The sequence below is a fragment of the Ooceraea biroi genome, chromosome 12 (genome assembly GCF_003672135.1).
Source record: "Ooceraea biroi isolate clonal line C1 chromosome 12, Obir_v5.4, whole genome shotgun sequence".
Classification (NCBI taxonomy): domain Eukaryota; kingdom Metazoa; phylum Arthropoda; class Insecta; order Hymenoptera; family Formicidae; genus Ooceraea; species Ooceraea biroi.
Genome location: NC_039517.1, coordinates 2,781,639 through 2,797,913, shown reverse-complemented (window position 1 = coordinate 2,797,913; position 16,275 = coordinate 2,781,639). Strand labels below are relative to the sequence as shown.

At 48.2% G+C, this 16,275-nt stretch overlaps 1 protein-coding gene across 1 annotated transcript in view; it reads left to right on the top strand.

The window, feature by feature from the left end:
• The first annotated feature begins 373 nt into the window (after nt 1-373).
• LOC105281568 (uncharacterized transmembrane protein DDB_G0289901) overlaps nt 374-16,275 on the top strand; it is a 142,417-nt gene continuing 126,515 nt past the window's right edge. Inside the window, exon 1 of the mRNA XM_026974168.1 lies at nt 374-1,499. The gene's annotated coding sequence lies outside the window, so the exon portion shown is untranslated. The remainder of the gene's footprint in view (nt 1,500-16,275) is intronic.

Here is a 16,275-nt window from a genome sequence, read left to right as displayed (position 1 = left end):
AGAGAGGGGCCTCTTTTTCTTCGTTTCTCTCTGTCAGTCTCTCTTGGTTTCTCTGTTTCTCTCCCCCCAGTGTTCCCCTCGCGCTAAACGCCTTCTGATCTCTCCTGCTCCGTCTCTCTTGCTCGCGGCCCACTGATATCGCAAGAGGTCGCGGCAGAAGGGAGAGGGAGAGACAGGTAAGCTGTGGTGCACGAAGGCCCCAGGTGAGGGAGAGAGAGAGAGAGGGCCCCGCGCGAGAACGACTGAGGGAAAGAGAGGGGCACCTAAAGCGACGCAGAGACGTAGTGGAGGGAGACCGGCGAAGCGGAGGTGAAGCGCGACCGGCCCTCTCTACTCCAGGGGCCCAGGCTAGTCCAGTCCGGGACAGCACGCCTCCTGCTGCACGCTCCACGAGGTAGAACGACGTACGTAGAGACGACGACGTTGAAGGACCGGTGTGCAACGTTACCGCGCGCAAGGCCCCCGATTTCTCGCCCTCACGCATCACGCATCGGCGCCCCGTGTCATCGCGCGTCGACCGCGACGAAAGTTTCGAACTCTCGCGCGCGAACGACGCAGGTGTCCTGATCTCCTCTCCTGGTGTTTGTCCGCGAGATTTGTTTGATTCATCCTTGGCTCGCTGTTCCTGTCACGCGGCACGCGATAGGCTCGCGACTCCGCTCGAACGTTGGCGTGTTGTTGCTACTACTGCATTCTCGATCTTAACAAGGGGATGATGCCGTTTCTCAAATTCGTCTCGATGATGATGGAGCGTTCGGGATAAATCGCGAAAACTCTCTCCCCGATCAGAGTCCGTGCAAAAGTGAGACTTGCCACTCGGTCGTGTCTCCCTTCGATCTCGACCTCCGATCCTCCGCACTCCGTTCCCGCGACTGAACGTTCACCGATCGTCACTCCGCCGAAAGTAACTGCATCGATATATCGGGGACCCGCGACTTGGTCTCTCTCACCCGACGACGACGACGACGTATCGCCCGTCCCCACCCGCGGGCATCGCGCGTCCAGCCACGCGATCAGCGATCCGGAAGGTTTCGCACGGCAACGGTGACCAACGAGCCGGGCACTCTTAATGGACACCTGATCCACGGTGATTGACCACGTCGCCCGGGCGCATCGAGTTACGACCAACCAGGGTGACGATGACACCGTCGAAACGTTGAAGCTCTTATCGGACTTTGGCGAGACAGCCGTTGATCAGAAGCTCGCTCTAATTCGTGATTGCGCGACACAGTGAGGTGGACCGAACGATCGAGAGACTCGGATTAGGTGGTGCTGTGGCGATTCGATCACATGTGGGACCCATGAGGGTATGAGAGACGGTCGTGAACGGTGCGACGGGCCGGCCGAACGGCGAAGTGAGCCGCCCCCGCGGGCGTGTTGAGTGAGTAGCGCACCGGCCAGAGACTTCAACGCCCGGCGAGGAAGATAACCGAGGGATATAACCAGACGGTGACGACCACGACCACGACCACGACAACGACGAAGCTATTCGTATTCAGGTAAGGCCCGTCTGATAAGCCGGACTCGTCGGACTTCGTAACTCTTGGCCATTGGCGTTGCGATAGAGAACCGTCGTTATCACTGACCGGCGATGATTTATCACGGCAGAGCGGATATCACGGCGCGCGAAATCATCGTCGGCCATTTCATCCCGCGAGTATTTGTCAGGCTCCCTGAAGGGCGCGTTATCCAGCGCGAATTGAATATTTATGGGTAGGAAAGAGAGATCACTTCATTACGATGGAAAAGTCGCCCTTGCTTTCAGCGATTAATAAGAGACACTCGCGAGGAGTGGCGCAAGAATCTTTTATTAAATCCCGGGGAGCGCGTTCACAGTTTCGCAAACAGGCTAGAAGCGAAGCGTGTCGGCAGATTTTTAGATACCTCGAATATATGTGGATACTAAAGCTGATAAATTCCTTCCTGGATTATTGTCAGGATATTCTTGCAGTGAGATATTATCATCCGCTTCCAACTGTGACTCAAACCGTAACACTTTGGATTAATTTCTTGCTCGGAATACGTACAGGTGCGACGATAATGACGATACAAGTCCGCCAACGAGGTGATTCCTGATGCGAAAAGGTTCTTTATGCAAATTTCGTTTGCAACTTGATTTGATTTCTACGCAAAAAGTCATGACTGCGACGCATCAACGTTGCCGACGTTAAGTTATGAGAAATCACGCGCGAATTTTGTCTTCGTGAATCGTGAATGGGGTAGCAACGAATCTATATGGTCACCGGCATGCGAGTCGCGCGCGCGCACACGTGCATTCGTCTACCGACACACGCAGCGAGTTACACTCTGTGTTTACATTCGCCAATTACAGATAGCCGCTCGTACGCAATAATGATAGATCTGCCGGCGTGGCTAATGACTGGCGAGTTGCCCGGCGCAAAAAGCGACGGGCATGATTTTCGAGCGGAGAGGAGCGCGATCCGCGAGGCCGACGGCTCGATTGTGCGAAGACACCGGGCGGGAACGGAAGTACGGGGGGGATGGAGATTGAGAGAATTAAAACGTATAGATACGTGTAGGCGCGTTACAAATCACCGCGCCAAGAGTTTCCGGTTGCCAATCAGATGTAGTCGGAAATTTACGGAAAGATTGAATTAAAATGGAGAACCTTATGCACAAAGTTAATCGCAAAGTTCGATGAATCCTTGATTGATCCTTGCTGACAATTTGTTGTTACTCGCGCTTCCAGCTAAACGAATTTCCATTTGAAATTCCAAAATGAAAGAAAAATATCACGTCGCGAGTGATAGCGAGTGTCAGGAAGCGAGACAAATGCTGGATCGCGGTCTTCCTGATATTCTCGGTCGGCGGCGGACTTGGCATTCTGGTCGCACTTGCTTTTCTTTCTGGGATTCTATTCGCGCGCTCGTACAAGCAACGAAATGCACGTACATGCGCGTACGTGCGCCACGATAGACTCGCGATATAATCGCGGGTAAATTAGAGATCATCGCGGTGCAATTATTCGTCAGTGCCGTAAATGCATGGACGGCATTACCGGCGGCATTAAGAGCGTTATTCAAACAGAATAAGCTCTATTAATTTTAAGACGCGCGGCCGGACTTCTCTCTCGGGTCGAGGCGAGTCTCCTTTCGTTCATGCTCGTCGGTTGTTACGCTGCCGAAGGTATCGCTTGCGTCGAACTAGATCATTACGCCGATAAGATACAAAGGATCGCGCGCAGCTCTTCACTCGGGTAATCCGCCGATTAATCGACCGGCTCATAAATTGATCCGTCAAGATGCACTGATAAGGCGACACGCGCGAACCGGTGCTCCGATATTTTGGCGATACTGGGCGATCGATCGTCGAGTTGTATGTTACAACGGGGTGCGTTCCGGGGTCGTTGTGCGCTCACGTGCTGACAGTCATTCGTTATACGCTCAATAATTGGACCGATTACATATATAATGGCGCATAATATCCACAAGTGTTATTCCCTACGACGACGATGCTCGCTGTACAAAGGGCGCGCGTATCTCGATGTATCTCTGCATCGAAACGGATAAGATCGGCCGTGCATTCAGGACTCGTACGTTCTTCTTCCCTTCCCCATTATTTGAAAAAAATTCGTTTCTAATCGGGAACGAGCGGCATCTGCCCCGTGCTTCTGCACCCTTACGCCTTCGCTTACCGTGCCACCCTGTACGCTCGACTCGAAGACAACTGCCTCCTTCGGGGCAGTTGCGGCGTCAGGTGGCACTCGTTAAAAACCCGACCAAAAGTCGTTGGCAGTTGAGGGAACATGGGTTGACAGTCGATAGCGTCGATGACTACCTCATACCGCCTTAATAGAAGACGAGACCGTCATTAGAATCGATAATGGTGCGTAATCTGTCAACGGCAGCGATATATGTATATCGATAGCGAAGAATTATATCTCCAAGAAGTTAGATGACCTCAGGAATCCGTCCATATTCTCGCTTAATTTTTTCATGGCCTTTCTAGCTACGCATCCGTGCTTCAACGAACAGAGCTCGCGTCGGAAGTTTTTGGATTATTGTTATTTTACTAGAATGTCAATGCTGCAAATACACGTTCGCACATCGATCATAGATAACATTCGTCAGCGTCGCACTCGACGCGGCATCCCAAGCCAATCACGCTCGAGAAACGATGGTTTGTCGCGAGCGCCATTATCCCAGCTGGACATCCGCATAATTTCCTACCGTCATTCCACGTCTACAAGCCTACAACTCATTCCGCTACGAGGAAGGGAGGGCAGATATACGCGCGAGTGCAAGTGGCTCGATCAAGGGAATTTCAATAGTTGTCTCACGTCGGGAATGATGACGGCTGCAACCAACTTGCAGTGTAAGCGACGGTCGCCATCCCTAAGTGCCTAGTAAAGTACCGAGTAGCATTCTGTCAAGAAAAAAAGGTCATGTGTTTCTCCTTATTCTTTTATTAGCAGTAATTTTCTTAGAAGGTTCACTATTTTATATTATTAGGAGTGTGATTTAGTTTTGAGGGTTTTGCAACAGATGGCTGTAGTGTCAGTTTGTTCCAATAGCTCTTTCCGATAACTGTTGTTTCTTACAGTCTTGACATTATCCATCACATTTAGTAGCATTATAGCAATAGATGCAATAACAGTCGTGTTTATATCACCGTAAAAATGCAACTTCCGAAAGCTCTTTAGCATTTTCGACATGCGTTGCTTTTGTTTTTTAATCAAAAGAAAACTGCGGCTGACGGTTATAGAATTCTTGTGGAAACTTATGGTGATTCTGCCCCATCAATTAAGACGTGCGAATACTGGTTTAGACGCTTTAAAAGTGCTGATACTGATGCGAAGGACAAAGAACGCTCGGGACAACCAAGAAAGCTTGAAAATGCAGATTTGCAAGCATTATTGCACGAAAATCCAACAGAATCCACTTCAGAACTTGCCAGAGCATTAAATCTTGCTCGTACAACATTTACATGAAATGGGAAAAATTCAGAAAGAAGGGAAATGGGTTCGACATCAATTATCGGAAAGTGCCATTTGAACATTTGCATTTCGTTGATCGCCAGGCAAAAAAAGAAGAGTCTTTTGTCTTGGATTGTTACTGGGGATGAAAAGTGGATCTATTTTGATAATCCGAAACGCAGAAAATCATGGGTGGATCCAGGCGAACCATCAACATCCACTCCGAGACGCAATATTCACGGTTGAAAAGTAATGCTCTGTATTTGGTGGGATAGTGTACTATGAGCTGTTAAATCCGCACGAGACTGTCACGGCTGATCGTTATCGACACCAGTTGTACAAGTTGAAGCAAGCATTGGACGAAAAACGAGCACCAATTGCGAGTAAACGACGGAAAGTGATTCTTCGTGACAAGGCTCGACCTCACGTTGCGTTATCAGTGAAACAAACACTGTTAGAGCTTGAATGGGAAGTCTTACCGCACCCCGCGTATTCTCCGGACATTGCTCCATGCGATTATTATTTGTTCCGGTGGATGCAACACGCTTTAGAGGATACACTTTCATAATTTGGAAGAAGTGCAAAAATTCGTCGACGAATGGATGAACTGAAAAGAAGAGTGACTTTATCGTGGTGGAATCCATCTCTTGCCAGAAAGATGGGAAAAAGTTATAGAAAACGAAGGAAAATATTTTGATTAAGGTATTCATTCATTATCATATTTAAATACATGCGTTTTTGAGCAAAAAAACCCTCAAAACTAAATCACACCCCTAATACAATACGCTAGTGAGTGACATCTTCATGTTTCGGAGCATCGTTTTGAGACGTTCGTGCGTCTCGCGTCGCATTCGGGGCACGCACCGCAATCCGTTGGACTTTCTTAGACGATTCTTTCGCGATATTCATCGTTGCAGATGCGGTGAGATTTCTATTTTCGACCGCGCGTGCTTCGCGTTCCTCATCATAGAGAATCTCGATCAAATCGTGCGCGTCGCGATTCTTCGATGACGCTGCGAATCCGAAACACGTTTTGCTCGTCCCGCAACCCGATTGAGATAAAGCTCACCTTTGTGCACTCTTGCGATTGGTAGCCGGAATGCGCTATCATCTCCACCTTGCAGTGCAATTAGATCTCTCTCTTTCTCTCTCTTTCTCTCACATTTCTTCGCTTTTAGGACTATTACTCGCGCGATGAACACTTATCCGATCATCCGGGGTTAGACAGCTCAACCGCTCACTCTTCTCAATCTTCTAATATGCTGCACGTGCAGGGTGCATTGAGCATTTACGATGTTGCAAAATGAGTGACTGCAATCATTCGCGGCCTCGTAACATTCCCCGTCTGTCTAATCGTTTTTTAATTCATGTGCTCTTTTACGAGCGCGCGAGCATTTTGCATCAAAGACTGCTCGACAAACGTATGACATATGTTAATACCGCAGGCATGATTACACCGGATAACATCAAGATCGCTCCTCTGGTATCGTCTCGCGTTCGACATTGCAGGCTTCGATGCAAGTAGTTTCCTCTCTTAATCAATCAGTTATAATCGTTAGAATTACGAATAATTTGCGGGCAACGGATACGGCGCGATAGCGATCGATACGATCGATAGATGGATCGCGCCCGGCTTTCCGATACGTATCTAATCTTAGGCTCTCGAACCCGTTACGGTTCCCCGGACCGTTGTCAAAGACTGGCGACGAATCTCGATCAGCCGCGATTCGCGATAGTGGGCTCGGATGCTGCTTTCTTTGCGCAGCAAAGTTTATCAGCCAGTGCAAGCGGAAAGTTGGCCGCTCGTCGTCGTTGCGCGCGGTGGCGGTCGCGCTGCGTGCGTTCTTCTCGCTGCATGTGGCGCGCAGCACGGAGTCGCCGCATCCCCGTGCGTCTTTCGCATCTCTGGACCTGCCGCAACTGCACCGCGCTGCCCGCCAGCTCGCGTGGTACAGGTAGCTCTCTCGGGTCTATTTATAGTACCGGCCAGTGGGTTTGCGCTCGCGCTCGCCGCTCGACGGTGCGCTTGCAAGTGCCGCGCGTCCGTGCGCAGCGCGCCACATCTGGCCCCGATTGCGCGTCCATTCCACTCTCGCGAGCGAGTGCGCTCTCGCGCGTGCTCTCCGCGAGCGACCAGCTACCGATAGAGATTAGCTGGGGATTAGCGTGTTTGCGAGCAAGTCGCGATTTGGAATTCCATGCGAATCGCGCGATCGCTACGTCGCATATTATTATTATTATTACGCCTCGCACCACTCTACGCTTTTCATATGTTGGACGCATAGGTCTTGTTACACCGCGAGCGTTTGGAGGTCGCGTGGGCGATCGTACTCGCCAATCGACAGGTGTCCTGTATGTTTTCGAGCGACTTACGAACTGTGTGGCGACTGTGGCGTGCACTTTTACAGTAGGTTTGTTAATGTCACGGCGCTCATGAATCTTTATTGCGTGGAAACTCGTTTTATCCAGAAAACAGTTGCCACCGTTTTCGAGAGAGCGACCAACCGACTGATTGGTCGGCCACCTGTGCGCTATGCAAATGCGCAACGATTAATTTCTAATTCACTGCCGAGCGTAGTTCGGCCAAATGGTCACAACGGTATCACGAATCACATCGCGGTTGGTCCGTTGACATTTCCTGAATTTCCATGCTAATCGAAGGTAACGTCCGCCAGCGTACGCCGTAAAACGTATAGTACTGGCTATTAAATGTTTATAGAAAATTTTCTTAATTAAGAAAAGTATTCTACATACACAAGTGATTGACATTTTAAAAAATGGCTAATTATAGAGGAATATAAAAGGGAGCTTTACCGTGATGAGGAAACTGATGATATGCTGATAAGCAACTTGCTATTAAACGTGATTAGTGAAATTATCGTACATATTTAATTTCTTCATCGTAAGTCGCGGCGAGCGAGATCGCGGTATCTGCAAGTTAATTATGTCCACATCATCATTTTGCGTTGAACATTGCTACTTTCCTTATTGTTTTTGAGTGAGATCCATAATTATACACGGGCTTTCTTCCATGTTTACTGATCACGTGGCTGTGTACACGTAGCAATCGTGTATAATCATTTATCACGCGATAGGTAAACCGTCGTTTAGCTTTTAGCGAGACGTCTCCGCGATCTTTCGCGATTTTTACGGAGTTTGCTTGTTAGTAACCGTTAAGTGAAGGCGATTACACAGTCGATATCTTTGTAGCGCGTGTATACTGATAGCTCCGTCTTCTTCGGACGTGATCGAGACGCGATCCGAGAGTTCATTCATCAAGCTGCGTTTGTGAAGATGTCATCTAAACCACTTACGCTTCTGCGGTTAATAAGTTTCGACCGACGAGTGCATACGATTCGCTTCAGCGGCTCGTTAAATATTTATAAATACAGTTGTTTCCAATCGCGCGGAGTGCTGGTAGCACTGCTTTCGAAACGTGGCATTAATACGGTACATGAAATTGAGAGATTGATTTACGGCAGTCCGGGAATCTTATTTCACGCGGGATTACGGACGCTGACGCGATAGGAATGGAAACTGACTTCCGCCACTGATATCCCGCGCGCCTTCCAGGCGGGATCCGAATCTCTTCCGAGATTTATTCTCCCGCGGACTCCCATAACTTTGGAGTCCGCACCTGTCGACATCGATTGCTCGAGCGGTCCCTTTTTCTGACTTGACTTCTTTTCGTCTACCCGCGAACCTGTTTTCGCGCGCGTCGCCTTCTCCGAGTCCACGCCGTCAGTCGGATGCGATCATCAATATCAATCGGGATGTACACCGGATGAGAGAGCTCGTGCATTTTCCTGTCGACGCGTACATGCGTTTAATCGCGCAGTTAACCCCAATCAGGGTCGATCACGCGCGTCGAACGAGCGAAATAATTATCGTCGCGTTATACTTATCGAATCATTAGGAGCGACGACGCTTCCGCGCGACGAGCCGTGAATGAGCTCTCGGCACGCTCGCTGCATTCTTCTCGCCCTCGGTCCCGTCGAATCGTCTCATTCACGATTCCGCGGAGCCATCCGGAATCTCGCGCCCGTGTTTGCCGCGAAAAAAGTATTTCGTGATATGATACATCACTCGTATCGGAATGTAGACCTTGCGTTCTTTGCATCGTAAATCCCAGGAACCTTTCGTGCGACTTATGAATTGTCGTGTACGTAACTGCGCCGCGCAACGGATCTCTCCGCAACGCCACGCAGTCAAGGCGATCTTACTTGATTCGATCGTGTTGTTGGCTGATCGTCCGGTATGCAACGGCCGCTCGAGAAATTTTCCGCAAAAAACTGCGCCGCATTGCTGGCATCGCCCGAGAGATAAAGAGGCTTAATCGCGCGTCGTAATATTCCTGAGGATTTAATCCGGACATGCCTCACCGGATGATAATGAAGCGGGCGTAGCGTCGTCGTTACGAACGGCGATCCAGCGGCGCGATCGGGCAGCTCATTGCATTTCTCCGGCCGATTCTTGACGGTGGATATGCACATACTTACACTTTTTACAAATCTTCTGCGAAGGCCATCGGGAAAGCGTGCACGAGGTAGCGCGATGTCGGCCGTTTCGCTGCTCGTTACTCCCGATCGTTCGTCGTTGCAAGAAACTGCGCGATTATTGTATGTTTAACGCCACTTCCGAGAATACCTGTACCATTCGTGAATACTTATCGATCGGTTTTTAACCGTAAAATACGTTCTGTGGTAAAATAAGGTGGCCAGTACGCACGTCGAGAAAAAAGACATCGACGGTTCAATTCTCGTAAATCATTCGATAGTGTAACAGCCGCCGTTAATTTAACGCTAAATTTCATCGCAGGGAAAAAAATACGCGACGACGCATTTTCTTTATGACATGTTATGACGATCTCGGGGAGCGATTATTTTATGACTCATTGGAATATTGTTTAATCGTTGTTTCTACACGCGAAGAAATCGGTCGCTTGCAAATGAAGACGTGTAATCGATTTGCAAAAGTAATCACTGTCACGTAATTGCAATTTGTGAAAGATGTGCCTTCAGATTTTCAACAAGAAAAAGTTTGCCTCAGATTAGATAAAATCTGCACGCGGTGACGTGCATTCTTGATCTCTCGCGTAATAAAAACGTAAATGAGAAATTATTCTCGTATATTATTTTGCATGTTAGATGGAAGAAGAAGATGCGTGGTAACTAATGTCCTCTTTTAGCCCGCTTGTGCCATCGACTTTGCCGTGCTGCAGCAACATGCGATGTATCATGCGGCGCAACGAGGAACGCTCGCACGTCAAATGTGATATATATTCACGATGCTCCGATTTAAAACTATTTATGACGTCGAGACGTAATGTACTCCTGGCGCCCCTTGTTGCGCGCATGAAACACCCCGTCGCTTATCGTGGCATAGTGGTTGATCGCAGTCTTGCGGCTTACATACGCAATGTCAGTTCGCGTGATTTAAAGAGTCGTCTCTATATTATCCCCATGTGCCGTGTTTTGAGTGCCATATTTTTGCCGTGAAAAATTGTTTTCAGAATTTTCTCAAAAAGAGTTTCTTGTAAAAAGCGTCACTTTAGTAGCGTGATTTAAGCGGTAATCGCATACGTAACTGATGATTGTATGATTGACGCTTGATTGAAATTAAAATGAAATGCAACGCGAAGAGGAGCCGTCGCGTGTGACAATGCGCGTCCGTCTCTAAGCTCGGGTCTGCGAATCCTCCTTCGAGTCGATGAGCTCGAAAAGTTGGCGCATATACGCTTCGACGTCGCTCCGTGCATACCGAGAAAGTGTTACGGCACCTTGTATGAGCGACCTTGGCACGACGGCGTGGTAGACGCAGCACGTCGAGACGTCTCGCAAATTGCCGGAAATTTCCGTGGGAAACTATTCCGCCGTCCGTTCGGCGACGTGCGTACATTGTGCTTGGCGAGTAGTGTCGGCGGGTGTAATAGTACGCGCAATAAGCGAGAGCCGGCGATCAGCCGGCGACTTGACGACGGGCGTGTATCCTATATATCCTGTGCAATCCCGGCACTTGTCAGAACTCTGTCAATCGTCTGTTGCGTGTCCGATCGCGCCCATGATGACCGGACTGTGCGCACGATTGAAAACGACTCAATCACACAATGCACGTAATGAGAAATGATTTAGGAATTTGTAATATATTTGAAATCCAAGAAATGATGCGTTTTTTTTATAATATAATGATTTGCAATCTCCGCTAGCAGAGGGTAATAACGTTTTACGGCTGTTTCGGAGAACGTGGTAATTAATGTGTCAAGGAGCAACGGACCTTCTAGGCCGACTTGCGACAAACGCCTACTCGCGTTCAAGTATAATGGCGAAAGAAAGGGCGTAATTGTAGGGCCGCGAGATCGAAAATAATTGGAATTCTACGTCGCGCGTCGTATCGTATTGAGACTCGGCCATTCGTAGTTCGTGACAGATGTGGAGAGAACGTCCCCCTGTGCGTTTTTGCCACCCCCGTCAAATAACCGGATATTTTCCGTGTCGGTACGTGCGTCAACGTAGGAAACGGGACGGCCACGGATACCACGGAATTAATGTCGAGTAATGGCAGGGCGTGCAACAAGTGCGACGTTGTGGGGTATCAGGTGCATGCATCGGGGATACGGGCAGTACGTTATGAACGCAGCCGTTGCGCATCGAAAGAGAGAGAAAGAGAGAGATATCGGCTTAGCACGTGACCGAGACTCGGCCAGATGGGCTTGAAGAGAGAACGATACCTCGTTTCTTCCTTTCACGTGTTCGCATCGAGAAGGACCTCGCATCGCGTGCGCGAAATTGTACCGGTATCGAGAACTTTGTTGCGAGGGCATCACATCGATGAGCTCCACCTATTAATCGCGATAACTATTGATTCGTTCGAAACTCGTGACTCGTGCCGGTAGCTGGGAAAGGGTAAGAGCGATGCTCCTTATCTCCGTCTAATCTCGCGTCGATCATTGGCGATACGATGGATAAAGTTATCCTCGAAAACGCAACGTGCGCGCACGTTTCTCGGTACGCGCGTTAACGAGCCGCGCAATTAAGCCGGCCCGCAAATTACTTGGTGCACGCTCCAATTCGGTCGGCCGAATACGGGCGAGGCGGCGAGAGAGAACCGGAAGCATCGGGATGCAAAAATGCAAAAACGGCGAACCGACCCGGAACGAAGAGCGCCGCGTCGGCCGCGTAGACCGAATGGCTACTTGTTTCTTATCCCTTGTTGTTTTTTCTCTCGGAAATTACATCGGCGATACTTTGAACGATTTAAATGATCATGAACGCGGGTATCGCACTCGGCAGGTATGCTCCGTGCGTCGGTGCGCTAAGCGGTATCGATGGCCGTTTCTGCCACACGCTGCTGGTATCAGGTGGAAGGCACACGGTCTTCGTGAAGGCACGTGAATGAGGTCTACTCAGCCGATCGGCCGAACACACTGGCGATCGGGTATCGCTAGAGCGCAGCATGCAAGGGGGCGGTCCGAGATTTATCTAGCAAATAACCTCCTGTTGCTTCGTGCGCGTACCATGTGTGGCAAAAGTTTCCTAGCCGCTTTAACGGCGATCCTACGCGCCGGGAATAACCGATCGATTACTCTCGTCATCGTATCGGGGGCAGCAGCGATTCGCAAATAGGCACGTACGACGCATCGATCGCAGACCGCGAATCTCTAACGTACCGCCGCGGCGTGATTTCCGGACGGACCAAGACATTCGCAGCCTTATTCGCAATTCAATTATCGCGCAATTAGTTTCGGTACGATGCACACAATTGAACTCTCTAACAAAAAGTCAGCCAGTAAATTTTTCGAAAACGATGACCTGATTTTGAAGTTTTTATAGTATTCGAATTATCAATTGCGTATCGTCGTGTATCGTTGATGGTGCACCCTCAGAAAGGATTTCTGATAACAAGACGAAAAATATTCTTGACTAGTTTAATCGTATTACAAGTATAAAAAATATGAAAATAAAACAATTTTTAATTTAAATCAGTAATTTCTATTCTTCTCTCTCGAATTAAATAAGATTGTCTTACTGTCTTCAGACAAGAGTAACATGTACACATTTATGCTTATATATTCTTGTATGTAGAATAATTTGATATTAGCGCCACTTTATAGTAGGCTTCGTCGATGTCGACGCATCATTTTCTCACAGTCGCTCGTCGACTCGGCGCTTCTGCGTCCTTTATTCCGATAAAACGGCCAATATTTATGTGTTGCAATCGAAAATCGGGAAAGTGTTTCTGTTATTTACAATGCAAGAAATATTAAAAGATATGGAAATGTAAGTAAGTATATACAATATACTTACTTGAGAAATAAGATTCGAGATAAGACATTTCCATATCTTTTGCACTTACTCATTGTAAATAACAGAAACACTTTCCCGATTTTCGATTGCAACACATAAATATTGGCCGTTTTGTGCAGATTCTACAAATTCTCTTAGAAGAATAGAATAAGATGTCTTTTAGATCTGACAATATTGTGAAATCAAGAATATTTTGAACTTGCTAGAAATTTGTATCTAAATCCTTCTGAGAAAATGAATGAGATAGCACGAAGATTATTTGAATCTAGATTTTCGAATTTTCTATTCAAGATTAAAATATGCTTCTTTTCAATAATAAATATGATTGTCGCTATAGCGATCTTATTTTATGATAGATTAAAGAGTAATAGCATTAAGTCCAGAAATCTTTTCTGTGGGTGTGTTTGTTGAGGAAGCGGCTCTTCGATCGCTCATAATTGTAAGTACGATTTCGCCATTAATCGCGCGCAATTTAATTAGTGTTTGCTGTGTATTACTGCTGAAAATAATCAAGAGACACGAAGACTGCCGCTGCAACGACAGCGTGCAGCGACGTTGGTGGAAAGAGAGGCGGCGGCGAAAACGGGTCGAGAACGTGGCAATTATCATTGTCGATTGATCTCGCTTTTCCGCCTATCTTGTCGAGGCGATCTCGTTCCAAGGGTATGCGAACGAAGGGGTATTTGTAAGTCGGGGTCCGGCTGTGTCTGTCTGAGGGAGAAACGACCATGATCTTGGAAAAATTGTCACGGCACGTCGAGGTAGACTAATCAGAAGCGCACGTCGCGATAGCGCATTCGGTTATTGGCTGATATGCTCGCTCGTGTACGAAGCTAGAACCGACCCCGGGGGTACCAGAGTGACTCGCAAAAATCGTGCTCGGGGGAGGCGCGAGTGATTCGATCTGCTTGTAGAGGGTATGGGCGCGTTTATCGAAGAGGCAAGAAGGAAGACGCGCGCGATGAGTCAAGACTGAGAGTCGGTCTCTTATCGTATTACCTTACATTAATTGAGTTCCTTTGTCCGCGCGATGTAATTATTGGCTCGCGGTTGCTCGCGGATAAGAAGCGACTAGCTCCGAGGATGCGCGCACGTGCGGGATGCGCGGAACATTAATCCTCTTCACAGTCCGGGATCGCGCGCGATTCCCGCGATACTTTTGTCGCGCTCTGAGCGACTGGAGGGTGCGCGCGACCGTTATCAGATCCTATTGCGATTGTTCGCGAGTAAAGGCGCGCGCGTTGTACATCAGCCGCGAATTTTCTACGGTGCTTTTAACGAGGTGCGGTGGAGCACTCGCGGCACGCACCACCGCGCCGAATGGCCGGTTATAGCCGCGCGCCGCTTGTTTAACAATCATTATTTGCGAGCCCGTAGGTATCCACGACGGTATCGCGTCCGAGATCAGATCGAATCTCTTTGCGAGCGGCGCGATCCGCGGTCCGCATTGTATTCGCGGACGACAGCCGCGCGATTTCGCGAGATCGATTCGCATAAACCACCTCGCCTTCGCCATCGGCTACCATCGTTGTTGCGCACCTTTCTCGTCCCGTATAGTCCGTGCGTCATTCCCTCTGCGATCTTAATGGCGAATAATCTGTACTTTTCGCGACTCGCTCTCTCGTTTTTCCCTCCTTCTCCGCTTTGTGGCACCTTCGGTCAAAGCGATGAACGAGAATCGCCGTGTGTGGCGCAAGATATCGCGCCAAGAATACGCACTCCATTTCTAGCGAAAAATGGAATGACGCAAATGAACACTTTCGGTATTATTCGAAACAAGTGTTGAAACGTGTACCTTGCGGGCACGTCCGGTAATTGCGGCATTGCGAGTGGCGTAAATCAGTTTTACAGAACGATTAATTCCGTCGCGATTGTAAAATAAAGGCGGTAAAAACGCGTTGTTGGATACGAGTCATGAGTCCGTTCTACGGAAACTACAGATTTCTCTCACCGCTCAGCGCTAAACTGAGCGATGCCGAGCTTTGTTTGCTCATCAGCGAGATCGTATACACCCGGTATAAAATGTGGGATAAAACTTGACCACAACCGCATACTTTGCATTAAATGCGCGGTGAGAATGCAGGCCAATGCCGCCGTTATTATAGCGCAGATTTCGCCGCTCCGTAATGCTCCGGCGCAGTGTTAGCTAATATTGGGTCGTCCGGAAAGTTCGTGCCGATTTTTAATAGATGGCGTTGGAACATGTCTGAATATATCAACGTTATTGAAAACATACGATTTATATACACATGCTTAAAGGTGACATTTCAACGCATCTTTAGGAAAAAAGTTGTTTCAGATAAATTGATTCGTGTCAGTTTTGTACTCTTTTGAAGATGGAAGAAAACAAAGAACATTTTAGACACTTGATGCTTTTCTATTACCGGAAAGGCAAAAATGCCTCACAAGCAACAAATTCGATATGTTCTGTTTACGGAGAAGGCGCTTTAGCTGAAAGAACCGTACGTAAGTGGTTCGCTAAGTTTAGAGCTGGTGATTTTAACCTTAAAGACCAAGAACGCTCGGGCAGACCCTCTACTACTGATGATGACCAAATCAAGACACTGATCGAGAATAACCCGCGCTACACGACACGTGAATTAACAGAGATACTGAAAATATCGAAAACCACTGTCCACGATCATGTAGTGAAGCTTGGTTACGTAAGTCGCTATGATGTATGGGTTCCGCATAATTTGGCCGAAAAAAATTTAATGGATCGCATTTCCATCTGCGACTCGCTGTACAAGCGCAACGAAAACGTACCATTTTTGAAGCAATTAGTGACGGGTGACGAAAAATGGATCATTTACAACAATGTAGAACGAAAAAGATCCTGGGGTAAGCGAAATGAATCAGCATTAACCACTCCGAAAGCCGGCCTTCATCCAAAAAAAGTCATGCTCTGTGTCTGGTGGGATTGGAAAGGAATCCTATATTATGAGCTCCTACCACACAACCAAACGATAAATGCAGATAAGTACTGCTCGCAACTGGACGAATTAAAGACAGCGATTCAGGAAAAAAGTCCAGAAT